The sequence below is a fragment of the Ptychodera flava genome, chromosome 2, assembly GCF_041260155.1.
Source record: "Ptychodera flava strain L36383 chromosome 2, AS_Pfla_20210202, whole genome shotgun sequence".
Classification (NCBI taxonomy): domain Eukaryota; kingdom Metazoa; phylum Hemichordata; class Enteropneusta; family Ptychoderidae; genus Ptychodera; species Ptychodera flava.
In genome coordinates, this window is record NC_091929.1 from 52,436,848 (window position 1) to 52,461,449 (window position 24,602).

Consider the following 24,602-nt stretch of genomic DNA (forward strand, 5'->3'; position numbering starts at 1 on the left):
CCAATATTGCAGTTTTAAATTAGGAAAAAATTATTCACAGTTTTGCCATAGACTCCAATGTATAGGGATCAACATTTCTTGTACACATATGCAGTTTTTGCCTGCCAATTCAAGCAAAGTACATTTAAATGAATTATCACACACATATAAATGTAAAGATATAGCTTGTTTTTATGGGAACAAATTGTAATAATTTGCCCAATAGCCTCGCATGCATTATGATTTGATATTTTCAGACAAAGCATTATATTGGCCACATTTTGCCTTCCTTTGGGAGTGACTTAAAATTATAGCAAGTCAGAAAGGAGGGGAGGGGGCTTGAACACATTGTAATTTTAATTTAAAATTTGTTAGGGGGTATTTGAAAAAATCTGAGAACTTATTTGGGAACCCCCCCCCCCCTCCAGAGCTGTTTGTCAATGCAGCCTAATGGTTCAGTGTAGAAAAGCATTCAATCTAAGTATGGCAAATTATAACTGTAATTTTGAGATATATTTTGTTTGAATATATTTGTACCTGATGTAACACAAACATTGACTTTTCTTTCAAATCAGATGCTCTCTTAACATAATGTACAATGTATTTGTGAATATATTTTGTAATGTATATTACTACTACATGTACTCATTTAAATGTTAAATTCCTTATATATATATGTCAATAAATGGTTATGAATTGTAATTGAATGTAATTTATGCCTGTCACTTTCATTTTTTCCACAAAGAATTTCACTATCACCTTTATCTGTGCACACATTCTATATTTACACATATTGTCCTCTAGTGATGGTGATTCAATTAAGGAAATGTCTAAACAGTCATAACTGAGTATGGCCAATAGCATTAGAACAGACGAGTTCACCTTGTGAAGTATCGTCAACAATTGTTCAGATTTGGAACTGAGTGTAGTAAGTAGTTTTTAATCAGATTAGTTGACCTTGAAGTGTTGTCAACTATGTTGAGATTTTGAACAGTATAAATGTTGCAATTTTTCGACAATGGTTGACAAACTGAATCACCTTACTCTGAAATTGAATTTTTTTATAATATAAGGCAAGTACTGCTAATCACTTATGTGTTTTGTGGACTTTTGCTTGGAAAAAATGAATTTCATGTGCAGTAATTTCTCGGGTCACATTTTCATCAAAAAATGTTACATGGCCATATTTGTACAAGATGGACTCTCTTTTTCATAGAAAAATAGAAAAATGAAACCACATTAATTTGTGTTAGGATTTTCAAGCACTTTTTTTGAAAATTTGAAAAGAAAAAAATTGATTCCATGATTTTTAAGAAAAAAACTCATTTCACCTCAACTTTTCGTAAAGTGGGGAACTGTTTTCGTTCTGTTAATGTTAAACCAGTTATAAATATCCATATCTGTTCTCCAACAAATCCGACCACCGATCCTGCTGTTTTTAATAGAAAACTGACAAGGGAACCGATTAAACCTGGTATTGCAGCAGCACTTTTTGCGGCCAAGGTTTTTAACCATTCGCCAAATTGCTTTACAATTTCTTTCGCTTTTGTATATACTTTGGGCGGACCTGCTCCAGAGCCGCCAGTTCCTGCTGATCCTCCTCGTCCTCCTTTAGTCACAGCTAGGGCAATTGTTGATATTGTCATTCCAAGGGCAGTTAGTAATGCAGCGATTGTAATACCATTTCGTTTAAATAATTCTGTCAGCTTCAGCCTGAGTGACAATTCTGGATCGGAATTACATCATCGAAGAGACCTAGTCGTAGCCAGACTTTCACGTGCCTCACTGATCTTATCATGTTCGTATTCAATTCGATCAACAATTTTAGCTTCTCTTGTTATGAGTTCAGCTAGTAGTTTTTCGGCTTTTCTTTTGATTGGGATCTAAAGGAATTTCCTTCAACTGTTTTTCAACTTCTCTTTTCTCTAGCCTTATTTTAATTTTTCATTGTTAAGCTCGCCAAGACGCATATTCGCAATCCTTAATTCATCATTAATAGCTCTATATTCGGGGTTTAGATCGTTCCATTTTTCGATTTTATTTTCAAAAGCTTGTATTTTATGTGCATTACCACTAGCATCTTGCCGTAAGAATGTCAGTTCATCTTTGTATATACCCATGTCGTCTGGTGTCATCTTCTCAGCCGGTATTTTATCGTTTTTCACATCTTCAGAATACAATGTACGACTCACATATTCAGGCTCTGCGCTAGAGCGGCCTCCGAATACATCTCTCATAAATTCATGTCCTCCTTTTTCTCTCATTAATGTGGTGAGCTTATAAAATCCACCTCCTCCATCTTAAGACAGCTTGAGGTTTTTTTAATACAGCTTTCCATCCCTAATCTCAGAATCCGTAGCCAATATATTTAGTGTATCCGGATCAGTAATCTTATTCGCCTTTATGAATTGATTAACCATACTTAATATTTTATCTACTCTCTGTTCAGTCAAACGACCCACCTGCGGGCTATCGCTTGAGCTGGCCTGGAAAGGATCGGCTTCTGCAAGGGCATTATCATCGTCTATAAAGTATGTTTCAGCAGTAGCATCATCATCATTTAAATTTGCATTATCAAAATCCTGGAGTTCTATATTTTCTCCTCCTTCTGCCATATTGTCTCTCTATATTACTGCAATTATTTTTTATCATCCCTTACATATACAATAAAAAAAATGCACGTGTCAGTTGTTGAAAGCGTTGAACAGTTGGCTGACTATATTGAAAGAACTGGCGCTGCATATAGCCACAGTTATAAATTGATGGGCCGAATTGATATGGCTCTTAATGTGACTAAGGGAATTCTTGTAAGTTCTGCTGTAATAGCAGCCATTCCTACAGTTCCAGTTCTTTTAGCTTTAACTCCTATACCAGGTGTTATTATTGATGTAATACAAGGAAAAACAGGAGTATCAAAAAAACGAGAGAAATATAAACATTATTACGTTCAATATAAACAGCTGCTTACACAAATACAAGAAAAAGGTGCAACAATAGAAAACGCCTCAGAACTTATTCAGGACATATTTCATCAGGCATTAGAAATACAAAAACAAGAAGGATTTAGTCCACCGCTAGAAAGATACATGCAACATTACGGATTAAGTGGAAATGAAAGTTAACCCCGTTAGCCCTACTGGAACGGTTCTGAAGGGGAACTCCGTCCTATCGGCCATGTTTCTGCCAGCCATTCGCCCGTGTCTGGATTGTATAACTGCACACGTTTGATATCATTTGGCGCCATCATGATTTCACTACACTTTTCACTACGGATTTCTCCAGCTTTTTTCAGTACAAACTGTACAAATTGTGCCAGCTCGGTCTCCTTCCTTCGGATTTTTCCATTTTCAAACAGATCATTATAATCTTTAAAGTTCAAATGTTTTCGAACACAAACATCTTTTATCCCTTTATTTTTTTTCGTCACCGAAATTGGAGTCCGAAAAGCATACACTTCGAGCATATGCTGACAAAATCAAGAATAGGTCCACCATTCAACTCATCTTTAAATTTACCTATCACCTTTTTATTAATCTTTGGAACTCTTATCTCGTCTTTCATCTCACAAGTATCATATATAGATTTCTCACCATTCTTTTCTACATCTTCTCGGACTATATCATTGAAAGTTGTATCTGGAGAAGGAAGAGGTACACTGTAAACAAAACTGTCAGTATCTATGTAGGCTAATCGTATTCCTTTGAACTGCTTTCGAAAGTAATTATACTGTGACTCATACATAAACAGCTTAGAAAGTTCAAGCACTGCCGCGCCAATGAAAACTGGCTTTTTATATGCATATTGATCCCTTTTGAGTTCCAGTAGGACACTGTCGCAGGAATCACCATCCCTTCGGAAGTTATGAGAGTTATATGTTTCATCTTTGGATTATACTTCTGAATCTTTTTACGACCACTATCGGAACGGTTCCGGCCCGAAAAAAATTAAAGTGTCTGTACTTTCGAACATCTTCTATTGTCTTGCCGAACATTGCATTATTCATAAGCTTATAGAAATTCTTTCAGATTTGTCTTTCCCTTTACCCTCATTTCAGTGTTAATGGCAATATATTTCTCGAGACATTTTTTCTCTTCGAAGGCAAGTGCCCGATGAATCTTTTTCAGTCGCATTCCCATCTGAAGATAGAATTCAATCAACTTATAATGTAAGTCGTATCTCTCTCTGTCCATAAGACTTGTAATCAATCGACTGCCCTGTCTCGGAAATCCGTAGTGATGCGGCGCGAGAGGTAGATCGGAATGTTCTTCATGTAATTCGGCCGGATATTCTAAGTCTACTTCTAGAAAACTTGGTGGAAATCTAGCGCTGGGTCCCCAATCCAAGCCTGCTCCACCATTCTGAGCAGACCATTCTAACAATTCTTCCATCGTCATCCAATGAAGTCCGCCCATTGGCATTGGTTGACTCATTGCATATCCGTAAAGATTGTTAGCATCAAGATATTTTATTTCGGTTAACGGTTTCTCCGGATCATAATTCACGCCAGTAGCGCCAGCGTAAGCCGGATGATTTGTCTGTAAATAATGAATATTACACTGACTGATACCACCTCGAATTCCCCTCTGAATGAAATTCATCTGCTCAGCATCTTGAATGAGTTTAAATTTATTACCTGTATAAAGTAACATAGCATCCCATGTTAAGCCGGGCGCTGACATATAGTGGGCTGGATCTAACTTATATGCTTCTAAACATATGTCACGGAAATTTTCGAATATATTCGCAAGAAGGAGAACGTCTGTCTCGCAATAGAATTCCATATAATCACGAATCGTCCGACATCGTACTTAATGCCACACCTTCAATGCTTGTTCATAATTAGACTCTGAGATATCCTCTTCCTTTTGTTTGCTATGAAATTTTTTTCTCTCTGGGAGCTGATCCTCTTCCAGTCTGTCAACCGAGTCTAAATATTCGTACGGGAAGAAACCTTTCGCCCGCTGAATCTTTTCGTACGGAAGTTCTATCATCCATCCATCCTCTGGCACTGTCTCTGCCAACTTATCGAGCGATAAGTTCATTAGTTGGGCACTATCCATAAACTTTATAGAAAAGAAACATTTCTTTGTCTCCCTCTCCCCATCGACAACAATTGAGGCACTAAAAATAAATGTTTTCATAAGACACATAATTCCACCATTACCCGTCTTAGCTATGATATTTGGCTCTGGTTCGTCAACATCCCTGATTTCATGTATTTTTTGTAAAATAAAAGAACCATCGTATCCCTTGAGGTTGTGAAAGTAGATAGGAATGGTTCTTGATGGGCGGCACTTTTCACAATAAAAAGTATCTTTATCCTTCACTATTCCGTATCTGGCTTGATCTCCACATGCAATACAGTCTGGATCGTTGTAATTAGATCTATCTTTCATCGGTTTTATTTTCCAATAATACGATTTCGAATAATTCTCAGCCCTTTTCTTCATATTCTTTAGAAATTCTGTAACACAATCTGTACCTGTGAATGTTCTTTTACTAAAAACTTTCGGCTTCCCTTCGGAACGGCCTGGCCATCGTTCAATCATAACATACGAAATACAAATTGGAATGTGTCGGCCGGTGCCCTTCTCAATAATTGCCTCAGTATCTGCATACACGACGTAGGGACAAGGAACCTTCTTCTTATGTCCTTTAAATTGACATACTTCCTTAGGAAAAACTGGCTGAGCAGTGTCTGTTCCGCAGTATACCTGATGTATTTATATTTCTTCTGTTGACGCACAACCTCGTTTACAAACAATACAAATACACTTCCGTCTGTGCTTATTCTTGCGATTACTGTTAGAATTAAGAAGGCGATTTAATTTAGTAATTGGTACATAGTGACTGCCGTCTTCACCGACTATCAGTAAGATATTTGCTATTTGATCAAAATTGCCTTCGGCTCCGCTACAGCCACTATATAACACAGGTATGTCGGACGGGGTGAGATCTTTCTCGTAGATCTGAAATACTTGGAGTTTGACGCCTGGACTTTGCTGCTCGAAGCGCTTGAATACAGTCTCATCGGCGGGCGTAGGGAATGGTATTCTATCAAAAGAGTAATTGGCCATAAATTTATCATACGTCTTCCAGTTTTTTCTAGTCTGACCACATTTCTTTTTGCGAAACTCTTGGTCACCCAACTTTAAACTTGAAACGACGGCATACTGAAAACAATTCTCGCTGCCAAAAGGAAGAATAAGATCGCTCACACAATGCTTATTTTTTAACCATTTAGGCAGTTGGACTCGTTCCGTTCCCGTTCCGGAGCCGGCCCCTAGTAAAATTTCTACTAGAATTACTTCAAACTTAAGTATCTCCTCGAGACCGAGACCAGAACCCTCAACATTTTCAATCGTGTCATGTACATGCTCGTACTGATCTTTTAATTGTTGTTTTATATCCGTTCTTCTGCTGTCTTTTGTTTATATACCTTTTAATTGTTACGTGCAGAGAAAACGAACAAAAAGGGTGAACTCAGCAGTTAACGTTTAAACAAAATTTATTACGAAAATAAAACTAATTGCTAAGTCAGGGATAGAGTACAAGCTTTAAAAGTGTACAGACTACTTATCTCAGCTGGGACGGCAAAGCTCCAGTCTCAGAGTTGTAACAGTCAGTTGGATGAATGAACAGTCCTTTGGCTTGCAGGCTTGAAGTTGCACAAAGTCCACAGTATAAATCCAGCGTTGGCAGAGAAGGTCTTGAAAAGTCTTGAGAATGACTACTGCTGGAGTTTAGTAACACACAAGAGACACGATCCCAAAAGTCTGACTGGAAGCTGTGCACGTCCCTTTTATAAAGGCATATAAGAACAATCTAGAACTTTATTGACATGCTAATTACTGTTCTAAAATTATCTCTCTTACACAACTAATCAACTTTCCAGAACATTCCAAACATGACTAATTGAATTCAAGGTTGTGAGGTCATTAAGGGCAGTGACCTTGAGAATGTTCTAGACTAATTGAACTCAGGTCATGATGAGTGTGGGGGAAATGACCTACATAACACACCCCCTCTTCAAAAAAAGAAAATTTTTCAAAGAAAAATCTTTCTTTTGCAAATGTAATCTTGAAAAAGATTTAAGTACTCAAAATTTTTTTTTTTTTACTCTAAAGTTAAACTTCTTGAAAGTGAACAACAATAAACTCTAAATACGAGAGAGACAGTCTGCAATTAAATTGTCTCTGCCTTTGATATGTCTAATATCAAGATTAAACTCCTGTAACATTAAACTCCATCTTAGCAATCTCTGATTTTGCCTTTAAATTCTGCAGAAAACAAGAGGGTTGTGATCAATATAAACCACTATTGGCTGATTTGAAGAAGTAACATAAACTTCAAAATGCTGTAAAGCTAATATCAAAGATAAACACTCTTTTTCAATTGTAGAGTAGTTTCTCTGGGATTAGTTTCTCTGGGATTTGTTAAATTTGCTAAATTTGTTAAAAATAGCAAACAGGATGATCGGTCCCATGACTATCCTCTTGCAATTTGGTATTGGAAAACTTGAAATGGCACTGAATTTGGCATAAAGTATGCATGGCAAAGTCCGGTTATTTGTATTGAGTTCTATAAAGTCATTGTTCGGCAAATACTTGGCTTCCTCTTGGAGATATTCCGCTTTCGCAGGATTCAGTCTGTCTCGATGTTGTTCCATTGAATTACTGTCGCAGACATCTTCGTTGTGATAGATGATGTTTGTCCTTGTTGGAATGTCTGGGAACAAATGTTCATGGATTGGTTCTTTCAGCTGTTGTTGTTGTTCTGGCTGGAGGTGTGCCAACTTTGTAGACTCCAGCTTCTCCAGGATTTCTGAGTTCTGAAGCTTGACCGAGCCCAGCTTTGAGTTTAGAGTATTTTCACTCAAGTCAGTTTCAGTATCACTATCTTCATAATGGCCAGAACTGATGGTACTGACAGGCTGAGTTATAGTAAGATTATCCCTATCCAAATATGGCTTAAGCATATTTATGTGACATAGCTGTTTCTGTTTTCGCCTGTCAGGTGTTATTATGATGTAATTTAAATCACTCAATTTCTTATCAATTAGGTATGGCCCAAAGTAACGAGCATGGAGTGGTTTGCCAGGAACCGGAAGTAGAACAAGAACCTTTTGACCTGGTTCAAACTTCCGTTTTGAGGTGCTTTTATCATATCTGGTTTTCATTGACTGCTGAGATGACTCAAGATTTTCTCTGGCTAATTCACATGCTTTAGAGAGTTTTGTACGAAAATCTGACACATATTGCAAAATATTCAGACAATCATCGTCGTCAGACAGGAATTTCTCTTTAACGAGCTTAAGTGGGCCACGGACTGTATGTCCAAATACAAGCTCAAATGGGCTAAAACCAAGAGACTCTTGAATTGACTCTCTAACAGCAAAGAGCAAAAAATGAATTCCTTCATCCCACTGCTTCTCTGTGTCAAAACAGTAGGTCCTAATCATGTTTTTCAAAGTTTGATGAAATCGCTCAAGAGCACCCTGACTTTCTGGATGATAGGCGGATGACCTATACTGTTTAATGCCTAGCTGATCCATTACTTGTTGAAAAATTCCAGACATAAAGTTGGAGCCTTGATCGGACTGGACACATTTAGGGAGGCCAAATAAAGTGAAAAATTTAACTAAAGCTCTCACTATAGTCTTTGTCTTTATGTTTCTCAGTGGTATGGCTTCTGGGAACCGAGTTGATGTACACATTATTGTCAACATGTACTCATTTCCTGATCTTGTTTTTGGTAGGGGCCCAACACAGTCTATTAGTATCCTACTAAATGGTTCTTGAAATGCAGGAATTGGCTGTAAAGGGGCCTTTGGAATGGTCTGATTTGGCTTACCTACCATTTGACATGTGTGACAAGTTTTACAGAAATGTGCTACATCCTGCCTGAGATTAGGCCAATAAAAGTGACTGAGAATTTTATGATACGTTTTCCTGACTCCTAAGTGACCAGCCCAGGGCGTTTCATGGGCCAGGCGCAATATTTCAGCACGGTAGGGCTTTGGAACCACAATTTGATGTTTTATAGCCCAATCGTCATCAACCAAAACATCTGGAGGTCTCCATTTACGCATGAGAATACCAGACTTGTATAATAGGAAACAGAGCTATATGAAGTTTTACCTTCATCATCTACCCTGTCAAACAAAGACAAAATATCTGGGTCTTTGTGTTGTTCTGCAATGAGATATGATCTAGAAAATGTCTGACTTTGGTCAGCAGAAGTTTTACTGGAAGTTTCAAATCCACGAGGGATACGGAATGATCCGTGTCAAACACCTGACTGAGAAAGGTGTCATTTAAGTCAACATCTGTGACATTATTTTTGAGAGTATTTTGATTCTCGGAAGTTTTCTTTGACATGGCTCGAGTAATGGCACATGAAGGAAATAAATCGGGTATCTCTTGTTCAATTGGCTCTGGATCCTGATCTAAACTAGGATTATCAGTCACAAGTGGATTAGTAATGACCTTGTCCCCAGCAAGGTCGTTTCCAAGAAGAAGGTGAATCCCTTCAAAAGGCAAAAAAGGCCTAATACCTAAAGCCACAGGTCCAGAAACAAAGTCCGAAGACAAATAGACATTATGGAGAGGAACAGGAATGTAGTCATTACAATCTACCCCCTTAATAAGAACTTTAGAACCTGAAAATGACTTTTCAGAAAACGGCAGGGTATCTGCCAACAAAAGAGACTGGGAAGCCCCGGTATCTCTTAAAATTTTGACAGGGGTAGCGGAAGAGAAATCACTAGAAAGTGATATAAAACCATCATGAATAAATGGTTCGAAAATACCCATAATGCTATCTTGAGAAGAATTGACCTTGACCTCATTAATTGGGGATAAGAGGGTTTAACCTCAGAAAATGTGTTGCACACATTATTAGACTCTAATTGAGTTGATGAAGAAATAAAGCCGGTGGGCTTAGATCCACTTTGACCACTTTGACCTTCACGTTTTCTTTTCAACTTGAAACACTCTGACATTAAATGGCCGTCTTTCTTACAATAATTACAAGAAAGTGTACCGAACTGTTTGTCAGAAGGAGATTGAGACTTGGGATCTGATGATGTGGGAGTGTTACTTGAATTTTGTGAACTGTTGTCATTTGATTTCTACTGTCCTTTGAGAAATTCTTGGATGAAAAGGAGGAGTTAAATTTACCTGCATTGTTTCTGTAGGAAAAGGACTGGGATGGTTTGCTGAGAAAGGAAGATTTGTGGGTCAATGAATAATCATCGGCCAAACGTGCAGCAACCTATAATGTATCTCCCTTTTAGTCATTGATATATGTCTTTATGTCACTCCGGATGCAGCATTAAAATTGCTCAATCAAAACAAGTCGTCGTAATTTTTTGTAATTTAGACTGACCTTTTCAGAAGAACACCAACGGTCAAACAGTTGTTCTTTTGTTCAAGCAAATTCAACATAAGTTTGATCTTTCACCTTCTCACAATCCCTAAATTTCTGACGGTAAGCTTCAGGCACCAACTCATAGCCCTTGAGAATTAATTCCTTCACAGAATCATAATCTGAAGCCTGCTCTACTGACAACTGAATATAAATTTCTCTGGCTTTACCCACCAAAGCACTTTGCAAAGGCATAGACCAGGAGTCCCTAGGCCAATTCAGACTTTGAGCAATTTTCTCAAAATCAAGGAAATATTTATCAACATCCTTTTCTTGAAAGGGGGAACTAACCTGAAATGCTTAGTGATGTCAAAATTGTCTGAAGGGAAGAATTTTCCTGACTTTCTAAGCTCTAAACGTCTCATTTCTAACTGCAGTCGGTGTTCTGCTAATTCTCTTTCCTTTTCTTTTCCTCTCTTTCTTCTCCCTTTGTCTTTCTTCCATTTGCAATTCTTTTTCTTTCATTTCGAATTCCCTCTCTTTCTGTCTTTCTTCCATTTCTAATCTTTCCTGCCTATCTTTCTCTCTCTGTCTTTCTTCCATTTGTAATTCTTTCTCTCTCATTTGTAATTCTAGTTTCTTGATCTCCAAATTTGTCTGCATTTCTAATTCTAATTTTCTGAGTTCAGAGGTAGACTCGGGCTCATAATCTTTTAAGGCAGACTCCTCAAAATGGCCTGATTTAACTAAATGTTTTGCAATCTTGAACTGTATTTCTCGCTTGCGCATAGATCGTTTAACTTCTACCTTAAGGAAATTGGCCAGTGTTATGAGGTCGTCTTTTCTGAGGGAATCAAATGTGTCCTGATCAAGGTCATCCATTTCCTCTGGTTTAAATTCCGCCAGATTAAATTTCACTGAGTTCACAGTATATAGTAGTTTTGAAAAGCTGTCAAAATGTTGTCAAACGGCTCAAAATATTCGTCTCCCGGACGAGCCCCCAATTTGTTACGTGCAGAGAAAACGAACAAAAAGGGTGAACTCAGCAGTTAACGTTTAAACAAAATTTATTACGAAAATAAAACTAATTGCTAAGTCAGGGATAGAGTACAAGCTTTAAAAGTGTACAGACTACTTATCTCAGCTGGGACGGCAAAGCTCCAGTCTCAGAGTTGTAACAGTCAGTTGGATGAATGAACAGTCCTTTGGCTTGCAGGCTTGAAGTGCACAAAGTCCACAGTATAAATCCAGCGTTGGCAGAGAAGGTCTTGAAAAGTCTTGAGAATGACTACTGCTGGAGTTTAGTAACACACAAGAGACACGATCCCAAAAGTCTGACTGGAAGCTGTGCACGTCCCTTTTATAAAGGCATATAAGAACAATCTAGAACTTTTATTGACATGCTAATTACTGTTCTAAAATTATCTCTCTTACACAACTAATCAACTTTCCAGAACATTCCAAACATGACTAATTGAATTCAAGGTTGTGAGGTCATTAAGGGCAGTGACCTTGAGAATGTTCTAGACTAATTGAACTCAGGTCATGATGAGTGTGGGGGGAAATGACCTACATAACATAATTTAACAGGCAATTTTCGAATTTGTGTATTACCGTTTCAGATCCAATAATTTGACTTCCATATCTGTATAAACAGAGTACATCTTTCTTATTATGGTCATACCTTCGATATCGATCGTTTCGATATCCTTGACTCGCTTGACTTCAGGAAATTCTTTTCAAAAGACTACCCCATCGAATGCTTTTCGTAAGCGGCGGGAAACGTCATTATTCTCATCCATAATAATATTTATAATATATACTATCCAAAAAAAAAATTTAAAAAGAAAAATATTCTATGATAGGTCATCAAAATCCACATATATATTTTGCCAGCATTGATTTGTTTATATATCTCGCCTAATCATTCTAAGTCGACTAGTTCTTCTGCATCTTGAATTTCTGGTTTAGGCGTGGCACAAAATAACCTCTCTATAGTGAAAGAAAGATTACGCTTATTTAAGCGCGGTTTAAATGCTAAGAATTCTATCTTACTACCTTTTCGGATATTACGAGGTACATTAGCAGGATTTTCTCTGGTTTTCAATCAGCTCACTGCTTTAAAAGCACAGTCGATTTCTTGAACTATATCAATACATGTAGCGAAATCGTCTCCTTTTTCAAACCGAAATTTAAAATACTTTGTCTGTTTGTCGGTACCTCGCTTCTGATACACTTCAGGTGGATTGTAAAATAATAAATTATTCTTAGAGGAAAGGCTTGCAGCATAACTTTTAGCGGTGGATGCATCGAAACTTTCACCTAAGGTACATGATACTATTAAATCGGTAAACTTTTGAAGACTTTGTTGCCAACGGACACACATTTCATCACATGTAGCAGGATCTTTTGAACCATATTTAGGTCCGATATTGAAAACCACTTCTAGCTCACTGTCTACATATATAATAGGATCTACATATTCACCAAATACTAATTTGCCGTCACTGATTTGGGTATTGTTTTCTCCACTTTCAAGTATTTTTATTGCATCTGAAATAGAAAGGATTGCCATTGTCTTATCATAATATATCTTTACGAAAAAATAATTTAATTTTTTTTTCTATGATATAGATAGCACAAAAATGTCATACATATTCATAAATGGGCCAACTGGAAGTGGTAAGAGTTACGATGCAGTAAATTTGGCGGCGACTCACGTACCAGAATTTGACACTAGTTTTTCTAGCAACATTGCCGACTTTTATAATGGGAAAGTTTCGATTGCCGATTTTCAGAACCAGTTTATAGAACATACTCTTAGTTTACAATGTCGGGCTGGGAAAGCCAACTACATTATTTGTGACTCTTCCATAATTCAACATCTGACTTTTTCTCGAATCCGGGGTGTTTCCGTTTCGTCGCAAGAAAAAAAGATTGTTTCTAGAGCATTTGACCATTTACATAGTTTCATTATCATATTCAAAGATATGAAATTTGATTATTGCAGGCGGAATATTCTGACTCGAGCAAGACAATATGAAATAGCCGAGTCCGCCTTAAAAGAACTAGAAGAGATTCATGATAAGTTCAAACAAGTTTTCTTAGAAATTTGTAATGACTACAGACTTCCATGTTTGGTAATTAGTCAACCACTTACGCCTGAAGTTCTCAAGAATATACTTAATCCAACAATTGATACAGAGACAGTCGGGCCAGTAGATTTTCCACGAGCTTTTGACTTTGGAATTGCATGGAGCGGCGGCAGCCAGGGATTTTTAATAGACGGTTTCGGCGAGGAGGAACTTGAAAAAGCTTATTATCCACCTAATCAAGAACAACTAGAACAACCTCGAGTCTCACTCAAGAACCTACACAAACTTCTTAATGCTTGTGAATCTGTGCACGCTTATAATGCTTCTTTTGACTTACAGGCACTTGACATGATGAAACCCTACGGTTACGGGCAAGACTTTAAAGTTACTTGTCTATGGCTCATGTCAGTTGTGTACATTATACTTCAGTCAGAACTTATAGATAAAGCTGAAAAAGGGGGACTCGAAAGAACGGACCATGGCAACATGAGAAGTCGCTTTGAAGATCTTGCAAACTTAATATGTGAAGGATCCGGAGGGAACATACCACCTCATCCACATACAGCCAAAAAAGATGCAATAAGTGAACATTACTTACGACAATACATGATAAATACTTGGCCGGGCGGATGGAAGAATAATGGTAAACTGACACTTTCTTCTTTCAAGAAATTAAGACTTCTTCCATGGTACTTATTGAATAACTTTCGTAATTACTTACGTTAGTACTTGAGTAGTACTTACCAAGTACCAGCACAGGAACTACAGAGAGTACTTATGAAGTTCTAATAACATTTTCCTCTGGCTCCCAACTATTGAAACTTTCTGGATAACCTTTCCATTTTATCAGATACCTTCCTCTAATTTTTTCGTTTTCAAAATTCGTTCTACTCTGTACAGCTCGTCGGCAGCAGCAGCGCTCTGCAGTTCATCGGAATAGAAAGTGCCGAGTATTTCCTCTCCATTCAGATCTTTTATTTTGTAAACTGGCGGAGTACCCAGTCCAGCTGCGCACACTACTTTTGAGACTATGAAAATCTCCTCTGTCCAATTTGGTAAATGTGGTCTTGTATTTTGTAATTCGGACCCGTTCTCCCAGCTTGAATTCAGCGTTAGCTCCCATGGCTGCCAATTCAGGGTAAAGTGTATAAAATGCCTGCAAATCGTTGTCCTCCGTTACGTCGACGGGTTTCATTTTGATACTTCCGTGTATGGTGTTATTGTAATTCTTGAGAAGTTGTGGTAGAATGGGGAGCCATTTTTGTGTCTGTCTGTATGTGAAGTATTTCCACATCATCATTTTAAGCGTCCGATTAAAACGTTCAACGACACTAGCTTTTTTGTCACTGTAGGTGTGAAACCAGTGAATTCCCGTCTCCTCCAACCATTTCTGCATTTTTCGGTTAGTAAATTCCCGCCCCTCATCTGTCTGAAGTTTGTCGGGTTGCCTCCCGGATTTCTTAATTATGTCTTGTAGTGCCTGCAGAGTATCATCAGCCGTTTTTGACTGTATCGGCCTGGCCCAGGCATATTTGCTGAGCACATCGATTACTGTTAGCATGTATCGAATGTTTTTATTCTCTTTTGCAAATGGTGAAGGGAATTCCACAAGATCTGCCTGCCAAAAATCGTCTATCGATGATACGAAAACGCGCCGGCCACCCGTAGCACCGCGAGTCTGAGGTAGGCATTTATGTAGATTATAAGTTAGCTGAGTTTTTAACCAGTCCTCTACCTCTTTCTTAGTAACTTTTAGTCCGCTGGCGCGCGCTGAAAAATATAATTTTTGTACACCTCCAAAACCAGTTTTTGGGTTGTAGTATAATTCTCTAAGAGTTCCTTCGGGATTCCTATCGGTGAAACCTTCGGGCGAAGCCATGATTAGCTGTATTATACGAAAATTGTATGTTGTACGGATGCCGTAAATGAAATACTAATTTACTGAATGGTGTATTTTTCAATTGCCTGACTAGGGAAGTGGCCTCCCGTTCTGACACCTCCATTCCATATTCTTTTATAATAGTCTTGTTGTCTGTCTTGCTGGGTGTGTAAAATAGTACTAACATCTGTATGTTTTCCCTGAATGGTTTACTAATACTAGTATATTGTTGAGTCAGAACCCAGACAGATAATCCGTCGTGTCTTGCGCTGAAACCAAGTTTGACTAAAACGTCACTGCGCTTCTTCATATCTTTAGACGAGGCGCAGTCATCGAGTATTATTAAAGTGTTCGTGCCTGAAAATTCCTTATGTACGAAGGCTAGTGTATCATCCACAGCATCGAGTCCGACCGGAAATATAAACACATTATCATTGGCGAAAATGAATTTTATTATACGTTTTATTGTTCATGAATGTCGGACAAATGAAAACTATATATTCAAATTTCCTTAAGTACGGGCCAGTGAGGAGATCCATCACATATTCAGTTTTGAGAGAATTTGTCGGTCCAGTTATAATCATGTTGAATGGTATGGTTGCATACATCGGATCTATATACTGTACATAAATGTAATGAATATGGCAAAAGATAACAAACCAATTTTGCCGTATCCGTGAATAGGATCCGTGCCAGCGGCGACTGTATCGACTACCCTCGGAATCCGACTCGTGTCAGCAGCGTCTGCCGTATTAGGTGGCTCATCCTGCCACTTCACAGCATCCTTGTCCCCTTCCATCACATATTTAGCACTTTATTTAATTTCCATGTTTATATCGAAATATAGGATAATTATGTCTGGCCCAAGTAACTACGGCCTAGGTGGAATTCACGGACAAAATCTCGAGCTCGAAGATCTGAGTGATGTTAAAATTAACAATAATACTAAGATAGCAGGTAATCATAATAAGGATTACGTCCTTCGATACAAGGACCGTGAAAAAATATTTCGTTTTAGCCTCTGCCGCTGTACAAAGCCACGAACACGCTGTAGAATTTTCCGAACTGAAAGATGTCGATGAAATCACAATAGACGCTACAAAGGCTGCAAATGATCCTACTCCTTTTGCTCTGACATGGGATAAGGCTAGTCAGAAATTCAGGCCTTATAATGTACCGCGTAACATCTTAGATATATTGGATAGTGAAATTGCAGGTGGAGTTGCTGAACTGCCAGGAACTCCAAATGTGATTTATTTTGATAGCAATGTTAACAAATATAAATTGCTAGATTTTCGTCATTGGCTTACTCCTAAGAATCCATACATTACACTTCTCGGTATACCGATTCACCTCAAGATCAAACCTCTTACAACAATAATGTCATCAGATAATACACTGCGAAGGTGGATAAATGAGGGGGAGAATTATTGCTCATACAATGCTAGAGGAGTTCCAGTAAGATTATTTTGGGACACAACTTTGCAGAAACTTGGCTTGAAAAGTGACGGTGAGGAGGCAGCTGAATTAACTTTACAGACAGCAAATCAACAGATGACTGTTAATATGAAAATAATTGAGCATGGTACAGTTATTATCAAATGTATAAAATTAGGTACAGGAGACGAGTTTGATGATTTAGTTGGAAATATTGCTATAAAAACAGATTCAAGAACACCTTGCACTATTATCATAACTATTGATAAAGATAAAAAAGATTTAGATATTTTTACTCGTACTCTGGAAGAAAGTCGTTCCGGCCTCATTTCATTTGTTAAAACTACTTACACTTTAGATATCAGTACCATTTATCTAAAACGTCTCATTTTGTTTGAAGTAATGGTATTCCGACACGTTTTAAGTTCAGAGGAAATTTCTAAAATTGTATCTATCGCGTGAACAAGTTAACTCCGTGTTCAGAAAAAACCTACCGGAACAATTCCACAGAAAATTTTCATGAAAACTGTAGAATGTCAGACCTGTAACATGACATCACAGGCTGCTAAGCAACATTCGAAGCCCCTGCTGGAAAGGTATTGCGCAACAGTGTTCCCTTCGGAACCCGTTCCGGTAGGGTATGGACTAAAATAGGTGAAAATCTAACATAAGTGTTGCTCTGTAGGAAAAAACATAGTGAAAAGGACACAACACAGCCAGAAGATATTGATAAAATTCTATATACTTACATTCAGAAGACGAGAATCGCCTTCGGAACCGTACCGATAGGGGAAGAGCAGCAGCACAGTCAGAATCTATCGAACAAATGGTCTCCGTAGGGAACTCAGCTGTTGTAGGGGAATTCCCCCGCTGAGTGCTGACCTAAATATCTATTATATGTCAGTGAGTCATCTGTAAACGGGAGTGACGTCAGTGCCAGCTGTCGCGTAAGTGAGGTGACCTGTATATGAACTCACGTACGCGTATGCCATTTTTAGCTACAGGGGATTTCCCTCCCTGTAGCTAAAATGAATAAAATGGGTGTAAATATTCTTATTTTGTCACAGAAAGGAACTTTTATCTACTACTTACTATTACGATTACGAGGCGGAGTACGGGTTTACTGAATGTAAAGAGATGGTGGAATTGTCAGCTGTTCTTCTTCACTGTCATCAAAGAAAAATTCCTTCCATCTGATTCTTCTTACGTAAGTGTCAACATCAACTAATTCTTTTGCATGATCGTAGCGTGGCGGAATCTGACAGAAAGATAATGGAAGTTTCAATAGTGCTGTTTCATGTATTGAAAGTGGACGATCAATCAGATTTACAATGGCATCGTTTGTTTATCAGTCCCCTTTGTTGACATGTTTTTGTGTCACGTAGATGTTCGATGAACTTTGTCAGTTTCTTAGCTGTTTGATTGCTGTAGAATATGCTTGATATATATATATATATATATATATATATATAATATATATATATATATATATATATATATATATATATATATATATATATATATTATATATTATATAATATATATATATATATATATATATATATATATATATATATATATATATATATATATATATATATATATATATATATATATATATATATATATATATTGTGATATAACCGAGGTTACGTTGGTATTGTCGGTTATGTGGTAGCGTGTCGGGGCCGGCAAGGCTAGTATTCCAATGTTGAAGGGATGTAAAGACGACTGGAAACAGCGAGTACATTATAATCTAAGATGCTACTTATTACACTAAGCTCTAAGCTACGTACATAGAGTGATGGTAAGCTGGAGACTGACTTGAGTACACGTGGGCCAAGAGAGATATACATGCCCTCATGAATAGTAATGACAGCTCATGAATAATAATCACATGACACTACGTCACATTCCTCCCTCCTTATTTTGATGGAGACAGGGAGTCTACATCACTAGTACGGAAAAATAATTCAGAAAATCAGCAAAATCAAAATGAAATAATACAATGCTAATACTACTGAATCTAAAAGAAAGTACATGACAAAAAAAAACTACTGACTAAGTCGGGTACAGCAACCTGGGCAAACACCATTACTATAAGGGTTGAAAATTCAACATGCATTTTCGAAAACAGTGTATATCAGGTCACTACAGCCCTTTCACTACATCATTCATGCACCTTCACACACTACCGTACATCCGAGCTCCACATTCGCGACAATGCGTCTGCATTTGTATTTTCGCTGCCCTTCTTGTACTCAATCTTAAATTGATGCTCTTGCAGTATTAAACTCCATTGCAACAACCTACGATTTTTACTACACATTTTGTCTAACCAAACCAATGGATTGTGATCTGTTTGAACTGTAAACTCTCTCCCGTACAAGTAAGGATTCAAAGCTTCCACAGCCCAAACAATGGCTAAACACTCTCTTTCTATAGTTGGGTAATTTCTCTCCCTGGGGAGGAGTTTTCGGCTAATATACTGAACCGGATGTTCCTCTCCCTTGTCATCATACTGACACAAAACTGCACCAATACCATGGTCAGACGCGTCTGTCTGCACCACAAACGGCTTATTATAATCTGGAACCGCCAGAACTGGTGATGATGCTAAAGCATCTTTCAGCTTCTGGAAAGCATCCACACAGCTCTGAGTCCATTGAACATTGGCTGGGCTATTTTTACATGTTAGCTCAGTCAATGGGGTCGCAATGTCAGAGAAATTTGGGATAAACTTCCTGTAGTATCCTGCTAATCCTAAAAATGATCTGACGTCACGCTTTGTCACTGGTGTTGGATAATTGACGACAGCATTAACCTTATCTGCCATAGGTTTTATTTTTCCACTTCCAGCACCGTAACCAATGAAAGAAACTTCACTGCCACCAAGATAGCACTTAGTTGGTCTAGCAGTTAGTTTACAACTACGCAACCTCTCAAATATGCTACGCAGGTGTTTAACATGATCTTCCCATGAATGATCATGTGGACCCAAGTCATCCATATATGCTTTTTCTCTGGGCTGATTAAATGTCTTATCCATTAACCTCTGAAAAGTTGCTGGCGCATTTTTCATCCCAAATGGCATAACAGTAAACTCATACAGTCCAAAAGGAGTGATAAAGGCGTACCTCTCCCGAGCACGTTGCTCAAGGGAATTTGCCAATATCCCTTCGTGAGATCGATCGTCGATATATAATGTGATCCGCCGATTTCCTCTGTCAATTCGTCTGGCCTAGGCATTGGATATGGGTCAGATACCGTAACCTTATTCAGTCCTCTATAGTCCACGCAGAATCGAATTCTGCCCTGTTTTTTCTTAACTTAAACAAGAGGCGAGGCATAGGGACTCTTTGATTCAGTGATAATTCCAGCTTTCAGCATTTTCTGCAGTTCCTCTTTAACTGTCTGTTTAGCTGCCTGCGGTAGACGATATGGTTTCTGACAAATTGGCGTTTCATCAGTAGTTATCACATCATGTTCTACCTGATCAGTACAACCAGGCAAGTCAGTTAAAACATCACTGTACTCTTGCAGTAAGCGTAACAGTTTTGCTCGCTGATCCGCAGTTACCGAATCCAAGTCTCTGTGCTCTGATCCTCTGGTGTGTAGTACATAGAGTTTTCTACGTCCTTGTTGCACACAGCATCAACAGTGTCAACAAAATACACCGGTTTATTTCTTTCTTTCCATGCTCTCAGCATGTTGATATGATAAACCCGCTTCGGTTTTCTACAGCCACCTCGCTCAATTTCGTAATCAACATTTGAGACTTTCCTCACCACAGTAAATGGTCCTTGCCACTGAGCACTCAACTTATGCGTGGAGGAAGGTAAGAGTACAAGTACTTTATCACCGTTCTTAAAAGAATGTTTCCTTGCTCCCCTATCGTACCACCGTTTTTGTCGTGCTTGGGCTTTTTCCATGTTCTTTTTGACAATTTTTCTCATGTCGGCAAGCCTTTCTCGCATCGTTATTACGTATTGCGCCAAGTTTTCCTCCTGTGAACTTTTCTCAGTCCACTGATCCTTGATCACAGCGAGTGGTCCTCTTATACTTCGACCATACATTAGCTCGAAAGGTGAGAAACTGGTACTCGCTTGCGGTACTTCTCTATACGCAAAAAGAAGGTACGGCAAATATCGGTCCCACTCCTTCGGGTCTTCCGCTACGAAACGTTGTAACATTGCCTTGAGCGTTCCGTTAAAACGTTCAGTTAATCCATTGCCTTGTGCGTGATATGGTGAAGTACGAATTTTTGAGATCTTCAACTTCGCACACATATCCGTCATAAGGCGTGACATGAAGTTTGTACCCTGATCTGTCAAAATTTCACCAGGTAGTCCCATCCGACTAAAAACTTCGATCAACGCTGTCGCAACAGTCTCGGCTTCCTGGTCTGGCATAGCCAAAGCCTCTGGATACCGAGTTGCATAATCCACGATGACTAAAATAAACTTACTTCCACGGTGAGTTCTTTTGAAGGGACCAACAATATCCATCGCGATTAACTCGAACGGTATATTTGTAATAGGCATTGAAACAAGAGGAGCTTTTTCAGATGCTCTCTGTCTTGCAGATTTTTGACATGGACTACAAGTCCTGCAGTATTCTGCAACATCCTTGAAAATACCGGGCCAGTAATAGTATTGTAGCAACCTTTGTTTAGTCTTTTCAATGCCAAGGTGTCCTGACAGAGGTATGTCATGTGACACTCTTAACAATGCATTGCGACATTCCGCCGGTACTACAATTTGTCTAACTTCACGCACCTTATGTGAAGAAATCCACTTACGATACAATAATTTCTCATGCCAGAAAAATCCAGTTTGATTTTCCGACGATTGATTTGCATCTGCATGCTCTCGCACCTTTGCAAGAGTAGGATCGGCCGATTGAAGTTCTCTTAACTTATCATGATCTAATCTTAATATTTCAGCATATTCCTGCTGACATTTTAATCCAATGGAAGTATTCTTGGACACTTTAGAAGTGACTTCATCACTTTCCTCGTCATCACTGATGTCACTCAGATCTGATGAAGTCTCATCAAACGGCTCGTCAAGGGCTGATGCATCATGGGAGGTATCATTACACTCACTCTCACTGTTTACATCATCCGCTTTCCAATCGTTTAAATTGTCCTCATCAAACAATCTAGAGATACCCAGTGAATCATCGTGTTCGTCACGTGACCCATTTACCTCTTGGATTTCATTGACCTCGTCAATGTGTTTTGAAGCACTGTTACTTTCATCAGATGATTCTACTTCCTCATCGAAGTCATCATCACTTTCTTCTGCTTCACTGAGAGTCGGCAATTCCTCAACAGGTATTGCTCTCACGCCAGACGCCATTTCATTTTGCTTAACTATAGCCTCGCGCTCGTCCTGCGCTTTCTTTTGACGTCTTGTGACCACTAACGCACGGCGATCCTGCAAGGCAAGCGCGTCCTCACCTAACAGAACGTCCTTAATATACCTTTCCATACCCCCATACATAACGGTCCAGCGAAAATTTCACTTTCGATGTGGGCTTTGACAACAAGCGCCTCGTGCACTGTTTCGTCTGCAAAACTAATATTGCAAGTCTCTCCAGGCAAATAGTTAGATTGTTGTACAACCTCTGGCTTTACCAAGGTTTGACAACAACCCGTATCCCTCTGTATACTCACTGGTTTACCGTCTAAACACCAAACGTAAGTATTTCTCCCAAGTAGATAATTATTACAAAATTCAGCCCAAATATCATAGCCTTTGTCATCCTGACTTTTGACATGGCCAATGACCTTTGTCTTTGCTGAACCTGCATTTTTATCAGACTTTTGTTCGGGACAATTGCTTGCCAAATGACCAGTTTTCCCACAAGTATAACAGCAGCTGAGGGCTTTGACTTCTCACCGCTCTGGGATGAGTTATCAAACTTCTTTCCCTCACCCTTTTGCTGCTTATTTTTATTGTTAAAACTTTGGAAACCCCGCTTCCGCTTTGTCTGATCGCTAGCAGTGCCAGAATGTGCAGATTTATATGTTTCACCAACTTTTACCAACTCCTTATAGTTTTCAGGATCTCTTTCCTTCAAATATGTTTGCATTTACTTGGGCACGCCTTCAACTAATTGCTCCATTATAAATAGTTCACGTACCCGTTCATATTTTTTTCACCACTTAAAAACGGAACCCCACTTGTTTCCATCCAGCGGTCAAAAGTATCAGCAACAATATCACCCCACATACAGAATGTCTCCTCATCTGTATGCTTGCAAGCTCTGAATTTAACTCTGTATGACTCTCTGGTGAGCTCATACTTCCTAAGTATAGCAACTTTGACCTTATCATAATCTAGGGCATCGTCTTCTCTCTTAACCTAGAATATGCCTCTTGGGCCTTACCTACAAGAGTCGGAGCTAATTTCTTTGGCCAAATCCGCTTAGGCCAACTGTACGTTCGAGCTAGCCTCTCGAATGTACGCAAATGTGTGTCAACATTGTCACCTTCCTTGAACTGAGGGAGTTTAGCAGTCCAATCATTGAACTCACGATCTGTATCATGCGACTTTGCTTTCGCTTGTTGTACATCTAATTCTTTCATTTTCAAATCGTGTTCGCGCTGTTCCCTTTCTGCCTTTAGTTCAATTTCTCGTTTTGCTTTTTCCAGCTCAAATCTTTGTTTTTCTGCATCTAGACGCATGCGTTCTCTCTTTAAATGCTACGTGTGATTTGCCTGCTCTTGTTTATACAGATTCAATTTGAGCTGAAGAATTTCTTTTTGATGCAACAGGTTTCAGCTAATTCTTTTCCACTTAAACCACTTGCTGCGCCATAATCATCAACAGGCTCTTTTTAACTTTAGGGTCTTGGTTTTCTGTCATACTGGGAAAGCTTACTTCACCCTCCGATACTTCACCCTCCGTATCGGACATACTCATTCATTCACTAGCACACGGCTGTAGTAAGAGATATACACTTACTGGTCACCCCTAGAATGCAATGGTATCAACCACAAGTGTGTTGACCCCACCCAGTCAGTGTAAATTTCTAATTGAATGCAACTGAATGATAGTATTTCCCACGGCTTCTTATCTTTGTTTTTCACTACTAATGAAAAGATACACCAGTGCACAATCACAGAAATGCAAATTTTCTGTCGTACGATTTGCACAGGTGCTTAGTTAAGGGGCGTTCACCCCAGAAAAACAACCTATCTTTAGATCGTTAAGACTTTGTTTCAATAAGTGTTTATCTTATTACTTACAGTCTTTTGCGTCAACAGGTGTGTCTTCCCGCGTATAACTGAAAGATTAATTAAACACTGAAACAAAAAGATTGTGAAAATTCTCTGCACACAGAAATTTTCAAGAAATTTCAAAGTCATAAAAAAGCAAGTCCGGCTGCTTCATTGACAGTGTCCACGGCAAGGTTCATTAAGTTCACTTCACACAAAAGTTCTTTTGTCTTCTTTAATTGTCCCCCGTCTTCTGTGAACTTGCTTCTGCTGGCTTATGATTGAGTTCTCTTCAAGGTTGACAGTGCTCACAAAATCCAACTTCTCGTCTCTGGTTTATCAGCTACGTCCACACAGCGACGTCTGCACCAGTATTAAGTTGATCAGCAAATTCAGTCCTGCTGGGCTATCTCAGGTATCGGAGATTCTGCTATGATGGTATGTCCACATACCAATGCATACATAAAAATGACGACAGTCGATCTCCCCCTGCAGATAACTTTCCAAAGTTCCGGCAGATATTTAACTTGCTGCTTGTAGCAAAGTCAGGTTACAACAACCATAGAAGCGTTCGTTCCGAGTCTCTCAGCTTTTAGTAGCACACAGTTATTTTCAA

General features: G+C 38.7%; 1 protein-coding gene across 1 annotated transcript in view; it reads right to left on the bottom strand.

Annotated features, from left to right (window-relative positions):
* Positions 1-24,179, bottom strand: part of LOC139123450 (piggyBac transposable element-derived protein 4-like) — a 909,605-nt gene extending 885,426 nt beyond the window's left edge. The window contains exon 1 of the transcript XR_011549681.1: positions 24,017-24,179. The gene's annotated coding sequence lies outside the window, so the exon portion shown is untranslated. The remainder of the gene's footprint in view (positions 1-24,016) is intronic.
* Positions 24,180-24,602: the final 423 nt, after the last annotated feature.